Source organism: Manis javanica, chromosome 1 (assembly GCF_040802235.1).
Source record: "Manis javanica isolate MJ-LG chromosome 1, MJ_LKY, whole genome shotgun sequence".
Lineage (NCBI taxonomy): Eukaryota > Metazoa > Chordata > Mammalia > Pholidota > Manidae > Manis > Manis javanica.
Window position 1 is genome coordinate 10,441,949 of NC_133156.1, and position 15,295 is coordinate 10,457,243.

At 42.4% G+C, this 15,295-nt stretch overlaps 1 pseudogene; it reads left to right on the forward strand.

Annotated features, from left to right (window-relative positions):
• Nucleotides 1-339: 339 nt before the first annotated feature.
• Nucleotides 340-8,863, forward strand: LOC118969025 (ras-related protein Rab-12 pseudogene; annotated as a pseudogene).
• Nucleotides 8,864-15,295: the final 6,432 nt, after the last annotated feature.

Below are 15,295 nucleotides of genomic sequence, written 5' to 3' on the forward strand. Positions count from 1 at the left end.
TGGGCATTTATTAGGTAACAAATATTGATTGGTGGACCAACAGCCTGGACAACTGATGAAATTCTAGCACTGTCCTATTTAGCAGGTAGCTAATTGTGCTTAGTATATTTTTACAGACTGTAATCTTTAGAGCAGTTCTCAAGCTCACAGGAAAAACTGAATTGAAAGCATAGTGATTTCCCATATACCTGCTTTCTCCATTATGTATACCCGCCAGCAGAGTAGGACATTTGTTACCACCAATAAACCTACACTGATGCATCTCATATCACCCAAAGTCAACATTAGGGGTCACTCCTGGGGTCACACAGTCTATGGCTTTGGACGAATATATAATGATGCGTCTCCACTGTCCAAGTACAGTCAGAACAGTTTTGCTGCCCTAGAACTCCTCTGCGGGGTTTTCTCACCCGGCAGTGCCAGTGTGGTTGTGGGAGCAGGGGGCCGGCCACACAGCTGAAGCGCGGATGCCACGGGCTGCCGGGGCTGCTCCGGCTTCTGGATGCTGAGCCCGGGGCTGATGGCCAGTGGGCGGTGGAAGCTGAGGGGGGCAGGTGGGGGGCCCATCCTTCCTCAGACCCAGGCTCCCTGGCGCTGTGGGCTTCCAGGTGCGTGGGAGGAAGCAGCCCCCCAGGCCGGCCAACTGCAAGCTGCAGGCCGTCATTGGCTCCCACAGTGAGCGCAGGACCCGCCGCATGGAGTGCTTCACCGACACCTCCGTGGGTGTTGATTTGAAACTCAAAACTGTAGAGCTGAGAGGAAAGAAAATCAGGTTATAAATCTGGGGCGGAGCAGGTCAGGAGAGATTCGGCAGCATGACCCCAGCCTATTAGGGAAGTGCCAGGGGGGTCATATTAGTCCATCACATCACAGAGGAGATGTTTGATGATGTGCCAGAATGGGTGAAGGTGACTGATAAGTGTGCTTCAGAAGATTCAGAACTTCTCTTAGTTGGAAATGAGTTGGACGGTGAAACTGACAAGGTGGAGAGTTTACACAGAAAGTAACTAGGATGCGGTTCTGCGAAGTGAGCGCCGAGGATGATTTCAACGCGGACGAGATATTTCTGAAACTTGTTGATGACCTTCTGAAAAAGGTGCCTCTGGATATCTGAAGGCTTGAGCTGCCCAATAGCATCTTCTCGTTACAACCAGAGCCTGGGGTTCCTCCAGAACTGCCTCCACCGAGACTGCACGTCCGACGCTGCTGACTGGCTACTTGAGAGACAAAGTGGAACTGGAGCCTGGAGAGGGGAAAACGTTCTGTTCTGCACCACAATCATTTTGACAATTTCCTTTTGCACTTTGTAATCCAAGTCAGAGCTATACACTGACTTATAAATATGCAAATATGCACTCCTGGGTAAGTTTTGGTTACAAATTACTTATTTTCCTCCAGATTATTATATTTCCCTCATGATCCCAGTGTCTCGTGTGCACACACTGGAAGACAAAGTACTTCTAATATGAAGAGTGAGAGAAATGAAAGGTATAATGTTTCTTGAAATAAATAATATAATTGTCCTTAATTATATCATGAGGACAGAAGATACTAATAAAAAATGTGCTGTTTTGCTTGCCATTTATAGAAAATATGTAAAACTAAAGATTTTTCAGGGGGAAAAAGCTATCTTAAGTGCTTTTTCTTTATTTGTAAGACATTTCCCCTAATGTAGCATCTCTGAAGTATTAGGGTGTTTCTTCCACAAAGCAAAGCTCCATTCATACTCTCATTGAAGGCTATTTACTAACGTTACGTAATGGTAGAATATTACTAGTTAGAGGGAAGTATTTTGCCTTAGTTCTGAGGCCACAGAATCTCTCTTACGGTTTCCTAATAGACTGATAAGTGTGCTTCAGATACCCTATGCTTTTAAAAGTACAAAGATTCAATAAAGAGTGTTTTTGAAACTATAGATGTGGGCTCAAAATATGTTTTCTTCATGATTTGCCTGTTTTCCTTACAGTCAGTGATGCGTGCCTTAAGAAACCCATATCTTAACCAAGGTCAGTTTCTGCGACAGTTATCTCCCCCATTGTGTTGGGCTGGGAAACGTTGTGGAGGTGGTTGTGCACTGAGGATGGAGTGAACCAGTGGTTGTATGTGTGAAGATCACTGACCTTGGTGTGCATTTCTGTGATTAATAAATATGAGAGGTGCCCTCTCAGCACCACTCCTGCGCTATTACGCCTCGAGTACCCTGGCTGGTCCTTTCAGACCTTCGATTAGACGTCGTGTTCTCCTGTCTGCTGGTCAGAGGCTGAGTTAACCAACATGTGGTGCCCAACGTGGGGCTTGAAAGTCAGAGCAGGGAAGCTCCGAAGATCATCAATACAGTAAGACTCCTGGGAAAGCGTAGGTAAGGACAGGATTGAGTCGTCAGGGACACTATAATGGGCCAAAACAAATCCAAAGCTGCAAAGCTGAAGGATTATTTAAAATTGCTCCATGCCCTCCTAAAAACATTTGGAGTGAAAACATCTAAAAGAGATTTGACTCAGCTTTATAAATACATTAAGAAACATTGTTACTGGTTGCCACCACAGGGAACCCTCAAACAGACTGATTGGGCTAATGTTGTGGGAGATTTTAAAAAAGACTCACAGACAGGGAAACATTATCCCTGTGCCTGTTTGGGAGGATGAGGCGCCCCTTAATAAAGAAAAATTGGCATCCTTACACAAGTTAAAGAAAAGCTTCAGCTAGATAGATTAGAATTTCCACAAGCCCATGGAATTCCCCTGTATTTGTGATAAAGAAGAAATCAGGAAAGTTGGAGACTCTTGCATGATTTAAGACACATTAATGCAGTTCTTAAACCTATGGGACCTTTGCAACAAGGTCTCCCTTCTCCAACTATGATTTCAAGAAATTGGAACATGGCTATTATTGATCTTAAAGATTGCTTTTTTACTATTCCTGTAGCCACCACAGATAGGGAGAAATTTGCTCTTATTGTTCCTTCCCTGAACTTACAGGCCCCATCAGAAAGATTCCAGTGGAAAGTGCTTCCTCAGGGAATGCTAAAAAGCCCACAATTTGCCAAAATTATGTACACAGAGCACCTTCAGCCTATACGTGAAAAATGGCCCTCCGCTTATATCATTCATAATATGGATGATATTCTCCTATCTCTGCATAAACATCTATCTCTTACTACTATTCTTAATGAGACCGAAGCTGAATTAAAACAATGGGGCCTATAAATAGTTACTGATAAAATACAAATACAATACCCAATGAATTATTTAGAGAATAAAATTCAAGAAAATTCAATAATTCCTCAGAAAATTCAGATGAGAGATCATCTTAAAGGGTTAAATGATTTTCAAAAATTATTAGGAGATAACAATTAGACTCGACTGTAACTAAATATTCCTACTTAAAAACTGCAACATCTCTTCAATACTTCGAAAAGACCCTCAGATCTTTATAGTCCTAGAGGCTTAACCTTAAAAGCTGAAGAAGAAGAACTCACAGAATTAGAACAAATTTAAAACTCAGTTATGAAAAGTTGATTTACACAAATCTTTACAAACTCCTTTTTAGGGGCTCACCCAGGATAACTTCAGAGGTGAGTATCAGCATCTAAATCTGCCTTTTGTTTCACTGTCCTTATAGAAGGAAGCCATCTATGGCACACAACATCGGGCGCTCATCAGCCACTTAAATGGGACTAGCCTGGCTGCCAATCTCAAAGTCTCGAGCGACAGGCTCTCCTGCGACCCCCTCAGTGGATCCCCCGTCTCCCTTGGGAGCCGGGAAAGTCAGCTGAGTGGAGGCCAGGATTCCCTTTTGGAGGCCTCTCCTTGGATGTGAGGGACTGAGGAAGGCTGTGGGCAACTGCGAGAGTCTAGGCTGAGGCTGCACTTCAGCGGCTTCTCAAAGGCCCTCATGTCTTGAATCGGACCCCGACAGCCCAACTGGGTATCCACGAGGAGCGTCTCTCTGTCTCTGTCTCTGACTTACAGCCTGCTTCTTCAGCCTGCCCTGGCCTCTCAGTGAGGCAGGGGGTGTTCCTAACTCTCCTAACTTCATCAATTTCACGGAACCTGATGCTCATCCCCACAATGTCAGAGATCTACCTCGCTTTTATTCCTGACTTAATGTTGCATTCTTTATCCCATAAAATGCATCTGAGCACCCGTTAGCCACTTAAAAGATGATTAGCCACCTAAAAGATGATTAGTGCCAGCTACCAGTCTTAAGTCTCTGGTGAAAGGTTTCCCTGTGTCTGCTGCTCCTTGATCCCCCGCTTCCAGATGGGCGGGAATGTCGGGGAGTGGCTTAGCCGATTTCCTACTTTTCTATCCTAATCTGTGGACTCCAAGGGCAGACTGGATCAGTACACCATGGTCCTTAGATCTCATCTCCGGCTGATTGATCCTATGGCGCTGAGTGAACCTCCGGCTAGGCTAGGCTAGGCTAGGCTAGGCTGCTGCCTGTGCGAAAGATGCAGATGATCCCCGACCTCATCTCACAGATCAGATTTCTTACAGTAGGGGATTAGCAGGATAGTTCCCAAGCAGTGAGAGAAACTGGTGTTTAAGGCTATAAACCCCACCATAAATGCCCGTAATAGTCTCTGAATTTTATCTCTGCCTTAGCAAAGGTTCCTCTGCTCCCTTTCAAAGCAGTCCTTTTAGGCCTGCACCACTTTTTCCGGTGTAATGTAATGTAAATGGAGTCTAAAGTCATCAAGCTGAAACATCAAACCAACATGTAAATAGCTCTATTCTATTAACTCCTTCCTTAAAGGCAGTCGTCCTGGAGCTAAGCATTTCCTTGTCTGCAGCCCCAGGGAAGCAAAACAAGCCTGTGACTCAGATCAAAACTCTAGCAGCGAAAAGTCACACAGTCTGTGTACTTATCAGACAGGCAAGGGCCTCTCAAAGAATAACTAAAACTCAGGCAGAAAAAACTAGGAAAACTAACAGAGTAATTCAGTCCCTAAACTCTAAAAAAGAAGTGTCTTGTCTTCTGCACACACAAACCTGACCTTAATACAAACACTGATTAATGAGGCGTGGCCCCTGAAAGAAGTATGTAATATTTTACAGCTAAATATATTTTGCCACAAGGAAAATAGTCAAAAGTCCTGTGAACTACTACAATATGGAACTAGTTTTCTAAATTCTTTTAATGAAAATCTATTCTACTTACTAAGTTCATCATTGTCTTTGAAAATGGGATGTTTTAAACTAGAGTCCCTGAGATAGAAGAAATTTATCTTTTACAATACAGCCTGGCTTTAAATAACTGGTGTTAGAATTGTACTTGGATTTCATTTCTAGCCTCCTGGACGCACACAGTCCCTATCAGTTCAGAGCCTTCATCGGCCCTTTTAGTCGGGCACCATCTAAACCTTAACCCAGTTATGTAAACTGCTCACCCTTAGAGTGTATTGTTGAAAACTGAAGTACTTTAATCAAGTGAGCTAAAAAGAAAGAAGGCAATTGAATATTAGTAACTCAAATCTTTATATCAGTTTGTGTGTGTTTTTATATGAAAAGTGTTGCTAACTGTAGTCATTATGTCTCAGTCTATGTGAGTCTAAGTGTGTAAATGAAAAATATTTCCTACCTCCAGATGGTATTAATAAAAATTGATTTAAAGACAAGCACTTGTAAACATTGGGCATTCTAAAACTTCCAGAAAATCTAATAAAAAATATTAAGCATTAATGCTAATTTAAGTTTAAGTGAAATGGACATGTCCTTATAGTTATCAGCTGCCAAAGTTTACTTAAAGCCATTTAAGTTAATATTACCTGTTAAATATTTCAAGAAGATGTTTAAAGAAAAGCTTGACTTTGTCTAATGTTTAGTAAAAGTTTTATAAGTAATCTGGCATGGTTGCTAAAAATAAACAAGTGTAGCAAATGAACATCTTAATAATAATGTATTTAATGTATAACAGTGTATATATCTGCAGACAGCCTGAGAATTTTTGCAGTAAGCAAAATTCTTAAAGTTTGCTAGGTTATACAGACATATTTTGTGCTTAATTAGAAATTGCACTGTAAGGCACATTTTCAAAAATGATAAAATATGTTCATAAATGTATCAATCTGAAGAATGCTGGTGTAACAGTTTACAGTAGCCTATTTTTCAGTGTTCACTGAAGGTGAAAGTTACCAAATAGTTTTAAGTTCTAATTAAAACTACTTAATATAATAAGGAAAACTTTTCTGTGTGCTAAAGAATGTATATTTTAATAAGAGAAGGTATAAGGAATAAAAATGCATTGTGTTGAAAGTAAAAAGATAACTATTAAAAAGTACAGCTGTTTGTTCAAAGAAAACACTGAATGTAAGAGGAAAGTTGTGAAAGGTTTATAAGAGATTGATATAGTCATGCTGTGTAATTAAAGTAATCTTGATATCAAGTACATACCAAGACCAGAATTTTTGTTTGTTAAAAGTTTATTAGTCTACCTTTAATGTTGAAAGATTGCTAAAAGTTTTCTAATTGTTTATTAAAACAGTTTCTTATGCTTAAAGTCTTAATGAATTGTTAGAGTATTTAAGAAAATGAGATCTTAATATTAAAAAGACTAAGTGTTAACTATGTAGCCTTCTGCATTTGCTTTTAAACTTTCTTATTATCATTCTGGTTAAATAATAGGTGTTATTTAATAATTATAATTCTACTTAGGCAAGTGCCTTAAAAACTTTTGACAACTTCCTAAGACCAAATTTTAAAAAAGTATTTTTTACCTCTAATTAACTCTGATATTTTCCAGAGGGCCCCTGGAAGATGTCAGAGGAATTTCTTCTCCTCATCAAGGAAAATATTTGACTTGATTTGGCTTATTTACCTGATACACATTTACCTGGAAAGCACTGTCAAAAGAAATTATGCTAAACTTCATTACTGAATGTTTTATGTTACAGAAATATCACTCTTCCCCCTAAGATGCTTACTCCTAATGCCCAATTAAATTTACCTGTTAGTACTACTATAATTACTGACTGTGTATGTATTGATTGTATTCAGGTACCTTCTTACTGTAATTCTACAATCAATGTAAAATGGTCTTCTAGATATAGACTTCCAAATGATTGGGTATTTTTGTATAATGACAAAACATATCAAGCCCTTTCTTTACACTATCAAGGTGTTTGTTGTGTGGGACACATTCTTCCTGCTCTGAAAGACCATCTGGATATAAGTATAAGAGACTTCTTCGAGCTCTGCCATCTGATTGTGATGAAAACTTGAAACTTTGAGATCCTGCCACTGTTGCAGTTACAGCTGCATTCCTCCTGCCGGTTCCTGGACTTGTCACTGGAATGCAGAAAGAAATATCGAAGCTGGACTGTGCATACAGTGAGATGACAAATTTAACTGTTTCTTTATTACCTGAATTTCAACCAGAAACTGGGAGAAGAGTGAGCTGCAGTGCTGCAGAATCACGCTGCTATAGACTATTTGCTGGTAAAAGAGCATGTAAGATGTGAACAGTTTCCAAGAATGTGTTGTTTGAATTTGTCTGCTTTTTCTCAAACTATTCAAAACCAGCTGGATGATATTCATCATGTCATTGACAAGTTTTCTCAACTGCCTGGGTTACCTGATTGGTTTTCTTGGTTTCATTGATTATGGCCTATGCTTGTGGGCCTACTTCTTTTATGTATTTGTCTCCCTATCTTAGTGTCTTGGGTCCATTGCTTGGTTACTGGCTTAATTGAAGCCGATACACGCATATGCTACCTTTCAAGAAGTAATGTCTGAAAAATGACTGCCTTTTACCCCCTGCAAGAGTCCGCATAATGAATTATTATAAAGTTGTGATTCTTTAAATGATTTCTATAGCTGTTGCTAAGTGTCAAAGCAGAGAAGGGTGTGCCAACCTCTCCTAAATCCAACTCCTTGCATGGCCTTGAAAGATGACTGGCTAGCCAGAGACGGGTAAGATTCCTCACGGGAGGAACAACCTAAGACAGGCACAGTTGCAGGGGCCCTGCAAGTGAAAGAAAAGGGGGCCAACTGAGGCAAGGCAAAGAACCTTGCCCCCCCATCTGTGTGAGGCATCCTCTGCTGTTTTTAATCAGCTATTATGCTAACATGATAATATAAAAGCGGAACTCTCACTCTTTACTAAAAAAGTAAGGGGGTAATGTGGGCTCAAAATGTTTTCTTCATGATTTGCCTGTTTTCCTTACAGTCAGTGATGTGTGCCCTAAGAACGCGGTATCTTAACCAAGGTCAGTTTCTGCGACATAGTTATCTCCCCCATTGTATGGTGCTGAGAAACACTGCGGAAGCGGTTGTGCACTGAGGATGGAACGAGCCAATGGTTGTATGCATGAGATCACTAACTGACCTTGGTGTGCATTTGTGTGATTGATAAATACGAGAGGTGCCCTCTCAGCACCACTCCTGTGCTGTTATGCCTCGAGTCCCCTGGCTGGTCCTTTCAGACCTTCAAGCAGCTATTGTGTTCTCTCTCCCTTCTGGTCAGAGGATGAGTTAACAGACAAAAAGATTTTTAAAACGCTGCTGCTGTCCTAAACCCTGTTTAAAGGAATCTTAAAGAGATACGTTTTACTACATCAAAGAACATATGTGTATTTATTTGCCTAAATATCCTACACCTCTGTAATGATAAAACTCTGTCCCTTAAAAGTGAAGCTTATTCATATCAAACCTAGACTGTGTTTTTTTGTTTTTGTTTTTGTTTTTTGGTCTTGATAATTTGTGAACTCTGTCTATGGTATATATTTTATTAAACTGCACTGTTATTAGTCAATGTATATAAATAATTATGTATTTGAATAACTCGGTGTGTCTTTTCAGTGTTGTGGTATGAAAAGCATTGTGATCTAATGAAGTACAAATAAAATTTTATATTTATGAATGGAAAATAAATTCCTCTGATCTTCATCTGTTGTAGGTCATTTGGAAGTAAGAGATTCAGAGCTTATTCATCTCTCTCCCCACCACCTCATGGCAACCAGTAATTTTTTACCATTTCCATAGTTTTGCCTTATTCTAAAATGACATGGCTGGAATCATACAGTTTGTAGTCTTTTCAGATTGTCTTCTTTCACTTAGTAATATGTATTTTAGTTTCCTCCGTGTCTTTTCATTCCTTATCAGCTTATTTCCTCTTTTTCTTTGCTGAATAATATTCCATTGCTGGATATACCACAGCTTGTTGACCCATTCACCTACTAAAGGACATCTTCGTTACTCCTAAGTTCTAAAATTATGAAAACAGCTGCTATAATCATCCACATGCATGTTTTTGTGTGAACATGTTTTCAACTCCTTTGCATAGATACCAAGGAGTGTGACTGCCAAATGGCAGAGTAAGAGTATACTTAGTTTTGTAAGAAACTGCCAAACTGTCTTCCAAAGTGGCTGTGCCATTTTGCATTCTTAGCAGATACAAGGGAGAGTTGCTCCACCTTGTCAGCATTTAGTGTTGTCAGTGTTTTGGATTTTAGTCATTCTGATAGGTAGGTCTCAGTAACGTTTTAATTTGCAGTTCCTAAAGACATATGATGTGGAGCATCTTTTCATTCATATACTTGCCCATCTGTGTGTCCTCTGTGCTGAGGTATCCAGAGATTTTCCCCATTTTTCAATCAAATTGTTCATTTTCTTATTGTTGAGTTTTTAAAGTTATTTTTATTTCTGATCATGGCAAAATACAGCATAAAATTTACCATCTTAACCACTGAAGGATACAGTTCAGTTAAGTATATTCATGTGTTGTACAACCCATCTCCAGAACTTTTTCAACTTCCAAAACTGAAACTGTCCCACAAAAAAGGACAATTCCCCACTCCTGCCCCCAGGCCCCGGAGTGCCTGCAACTACCATTCTAGTTGTATCTCTATGAATCTGACTGCTCTCCACTGTATTTCTAAAAGAATTTAATAAATCTACTTTTCTAACATCAACTTTTCCTTCCCAAAATGGAATTTAAAAAATCACAGCCCTGATTTTCTTCCCTCCAAATGATGTGCTGTGGCGATACAGTGGTGTCCAGGGTCCGCCTCACCAAGTGCCATGACCCCCGCCCCCACTTGGCCGGGATCTGCAGTTCTCCCGTGCTGCTTGCTGGGCCTGCCAAGGAGCAAGTGGACAAGGTGGCAGTGGGTAGAACACCAGCGAGGGCTCCTGAGTTCCTCGCTGTGTACAAAGAAGAGTGCAAAGGAGAGGAAATGATACCCGTCCCTAGTCAGGATGTTGTCATGGGCTACTTGCTAGGTTCTGCCAAACAGAAACCTGAGCAAATACCGATGAGGGTGGGAAATCTGCACGGATGGTTTCGGAAGCTGCCTCAGGACAGTACACGGGGCCTCTTCACAGGTGAGGCCATCCGGAGGCGGGGGAACTGTGGTGCCCATGAAGCGCCTCTAACACCGCCCTTGTTCCTCTCACTTTATATTTCACGTTACGTTTTGATATTCTGGCTCAGTGTTTATTAAATCACACCGACTCCCCTGAAACAGTATGCTGTTCTTGAAGTAACAGCTTAGTAACCGGGTGGTAACATTTACCCCAGTTCACCCAGAGGGCGTTCACGTCTGTGTGGGAGGCCCAGGTGCATTACGGGCCTGGTTCCGCAGCAGCTCCCGGTGGGGAGAAGAGCAGGCGGCAGTGTTTCCATTCTCACTGCCCTGAACTCCAAGGGCGCAGGGAGCCTGGCCTGGCTGGCTGTGTGTAGTTAGGTGGGGGGAGAGCTCAGACCCAAAGGCAGGTCTCTGGGCTCCAGACCTGGCAGGTTTCCCACATAAGCATACTTATAGAACCCCTCAGGCCAGGGTAATAATTTTAGTGTTATACTCAAATTTGTATAATATAAATGTGCCTTTTATGAAATAACCACAAATCATCAGAAAGCCAAATAATTTTTAACATAAGTATGGCTCATGCAATATTGGGAATATACTTCAAAAAGACTTTTTTATCTGAATTTCAAATTTAACTGGACATTATTTTTTTCTAAACGGGGCAATTGTAATTTTTATGACATGGGTCGGATTCCTACCCAGTTGTATGTATGTGTACAGCCCCGACTGGACCTGCATCTGTTTCCCACAATAAACCCATGCCCGGTGGCCACCTTGCTGTATTCCCGCCGGGTCTGCTGCCTGCCTGCTTTGTGAACGGTGTTTGGTGTTGACGGAGTGTCTGCTTTGGGCTCCAGCCTGCATCTGACCCGGTCACCAGATCTGCATATCCCACCGCTTACTTGACATCTCCACCTGCCTGTTCCAGAAACACCTCAGACTCAACGGTCTACAGTGAGCCTGTCTCCCCGTGACCAGGAGCTCGTGCTGCCCCCATCAGTGACTGCTGTCACTACCTGAGGCCCGACCTGGACGTCTCCTCCGTTCTACCACCCCAATCAGCGTCCACGTCCAGCCGACTCTCTGCACTGCACGTGGGCCTCCGCATTCCGTTTCAGCAGTGCCCCAGTCAGACTCACCTCCCCTCCTGCCTGGGTGGCCCCCAAAGCCTCCCCTGATGCCCCGTGCCCTCACTGCCCCTTTCCACATCACTGTACAGCAGTCAGGCGGGGAGAGCATTTCAAAATACAAATCTGATCGTGCCATTGCTGGGCAACAAACTTCCATTTCCCTCGCTACAAAGTGCAAAATCCATCGTGCCATCTTCAAGGGCCTGAATAACATGGCTCCATGCTGGGCTTTTGGGGTGAAAATGAACCAGACTGCAGGAGCCCTGCCCTCGTGCACCTCCCAATCTAGAAAGGGGACCCAAAAATAAAATATGATTGACACTCAGTTGTCATTTGTACTGGGAAGGAAGGAGGGGAGTGTCTTTATTGGGAAGGGCTGGAGGTGTGGATGGGCAGGCAGGGAGGCTCCTCTGGGGAGGCATGTGCTGCCAAGACCTAAGGTGTGAGACGGGGGCGAGTTCTGAGCAGAGGACCAGCGTGCGTGAAGGCCTGCGGGTGGAAAGCAGGCTGGAGTCGGAGCGATGGAAAAGACAGTGGCAGCGGAGCACGCAGAGGAAGGGAAGGCGGTGCGGGATGGCTGGGAAGCGAGGCAAGTGTGGGGAGCAGGCTGGTCCCTGCATGCGCAGGCCGGGCGGCAGAGGAGCGTGGGGCAGCCGGGGAGGCCTGTCGGAGGCAGTGTGGGTCGGAGAGCCGGTGCCACTCTGAGGCCGAGAGTAGCGTGGTCACTGGCGCAGTGCAGCTGGACGGAGCTGGTGGTCCGAGCAGCGAGGTCACCTGCCCGGGGCCCAGAGGACACCAGAGTCCAGATTCTCGGCTTGGGTCCTTGGCACGACTCAACAATGAACAAGGCGGTGAGTTTAAGGGTCTCCTGGCTTTTCTTGCTTCTGACAGCAATGGATGTTAGACGTGATCTAAAGCCTGCGTGCCAGCTGGCCCATTCTGCGTGGTATCACGTGGCGGGCGGGCTCCTAAAGGTCCTTGTCTTTGTCCAGGGGCGGTTGTTTTCCTACTGGAAATCCGAAACTACGGCGCTGGCGTGAAGGGGGCTGTGCGAGGAATGGCCGCTTCGCAGTGAGCTGTCCCCCGAGCTCTCCCCCCAGTCCAGGAACGGGGCACGCCTGATTGACTCAGAGATCCCACCCAATTTAGCACAGATGTGAAGTGTGGCCTGCGTCCTGCACTGCCCCACCCCTTCCTCTCTGGATCCGGGCTTGCTAGCTGTGTCTCTGAGCAGTAAATTCCTTGTCTCTGTATTGGTTAATTTAGCCTCTGACTGAATCTGCTTGTCTTTATATAGAACTGAGGTCTGTGGCAGGCAGTGGGGAGCGCTAGCAAAGGAAGTGAAGGAGCAAATCAGAAGCTTGAGATTCAAGATTTTTCAGTACATTGATGAATGAATAGATAAAGAAGAGGTGGTACATGTATACAATGGAATAATACCCAGCCATAAGAAAGAATGAAATCTTGCCTTTTGCAACAATACAGATGTTCCTAGGAGGTACTGTGAAAAGTTAAATAAGTCAAAGACAAATATATTACTTTGCCTACATGTAGAATCTAAAAAACAAAACAAATGAACCAACAAAACAGAAATAGACTCAATAAACATAGATAACAGATGTAGTGCCTGCCATGGAGGAGAGGGCATGCACAAAATAGATAAAGGGGATAAAAAGATACAAACAATTATAAAATATATTTGTCTTATAGATGAAAGTACAGAATAGGGAATATAATCAATAATACTGTAATATCTTTGTATGTTGACTACACCTATCATAGTGAACATTTAGTGACATATATTACTGTCAAATCACTCTATTAAACACCTAAAACCAATATAATACTGCATGTCAACTATATTTCAATAAAATGTTTCTATTACTCAGAAAAACAACAGCAAAGACATTTCAGTCCAGGACTTTCAGGCAGTTTACTGAGGATCCCACAGCCACAGTTCTGTGCACAGACCACCTCTGTTCTCAAGTGGAAAGTGTCTAAGGTGGGCACTTCTATTTGTCCAACTTTGGAAATAGTTTGAAACAGTAGAAGTTAATGAGGCAGATGTCCTTGGGCAATAATCTACTCATTCTTAATATTTAAAATTCACCTAATTTTCTTGTCTGCAACCTGCCCTAAGGCCTTAGGTGCAGCTGTGTACCTGTCTATCAAGAAGCCTGCTTGCATCTGAAAATTTAAAGGAAGGGAAAGCTGTGGTCATTAGGAACAAAGGGCCTTATGTTAGGGGAATCATTTAAGAGGCTTCCAGATTCTCAGGGAAGGCTGTATCAAGGGTCAGAGGGTGGGGCCAGTCTTCTGCAAACTCTGTGACCCATTTTTTTAAAATTGAAATATAATTGACATATCATGTTAGTTTCAGGTGTACAACATGATTTGGTATTTACATGTATTCAAAATGATCACCCCAGTAAGTCTAACAAGTATCAACCACCACACAGGTGTGAATTTTTTTCTTGTGATGAGAACATTTTAAGATTTACGCTCTTAGCAACTATGCTGTACATTACATCCCCAGGATTTATTTATATTATAACTGGAAGTTTGTACTTTTCTACCACCTCTACCCGATTCAGCCATCCCCACCCCTGCCTCTGGCAATCACCAGTCTGTTCCTTGTACCCATGAGTTTGCGGTTGGGGGTTTGTTTTCTATATTCCACGTGAGATTATACAGTGTTTGCCTTTTGCCTCCACTTGTTACTTCTTATCTTTTTAATAATAGTCATTCCAACAGGTGTGAGGTGATATCCACTGTGGTTTTGATTTGCATTTCCCTGATGATTAGTGATGTTGAAAGGTACCTGTTGGTCATTTGTATATCTTCTTTGGAAAAATGTCTATTTAGATCCTCTGTCCATTTTTTTCATGAGACTGGGTGTTTTTGCTCTTCAGTTGTTAGAGTTCTTCATATAGTTTGGACATGAGCCCCTTATCAGATACACGATTTGCAAGTATTTCCTCCTACTTGGTAGTTTGCCTTTTCATTCTGTCCATGGTTTCCTTGGCTGTGTGTGATGCCTTCTTGAGTTCATTGTTGTACATGGTGTGAGGTAGGGTGTCAGTTCTTTCACACAGGGTTACACAGTTGTTCCAGCACCATTTGATGAAAAGACTACTATTTCTTCATTGAATCATCTTGGCACCCTTGTCAAAACTCAGTTGACCATAAATGTAAGGGTTTGTCTCTGGAATCCCAGGCCTATTCCATTGACCTGCGTCTACACTCATGCGGGACCACACTGGCTTGCTGCTGGTAACTTTGTAGGAAGTTTTGAAATTGGGAAATGTGAGAACTCCGACTTTGTTCTTCTACTCCAAGATTTGTTTTTTGGCTGTCTAGGTCTCTGAATGTCCATGTTAACTTTAGGATGGGCCTGTCACTCACTGTCTGAAAAAGACTGTTGAGATTTTGATAGAGATTACGATGAATGTGTAGCTCAGTTTCAAAGGTTGCCATCTTGACATTTTTAAGTCTTCTGATCCAAAAGAGCATGGGTTGTCTTTCCATTTATTTAGGTCTTCTTTAATTTATTTTTTTTTTTACAATGTTAAATGTGACCTGTATTTGATTTTTTTTTGCTATCATTAATCTACAATTACATGAAGAACAGCATGTTTACTAGGCTCTCCCCTACCCCAAGTCCCCCCAACAAACCCCATTACAGTCACTGTCCATCAGCATAGTAAGATGTTGTAGAATCACTACTTGTCTTCTCTGTGTTGCACAGCCCTCCCCTTTCCCCCACCACCACATTATACATGCTAATCATAATACCCCCTTTATGATTCCCCACCCTTATCCCCCCTACCCTCCCATTCTCCCCAGTCTCTTTCCC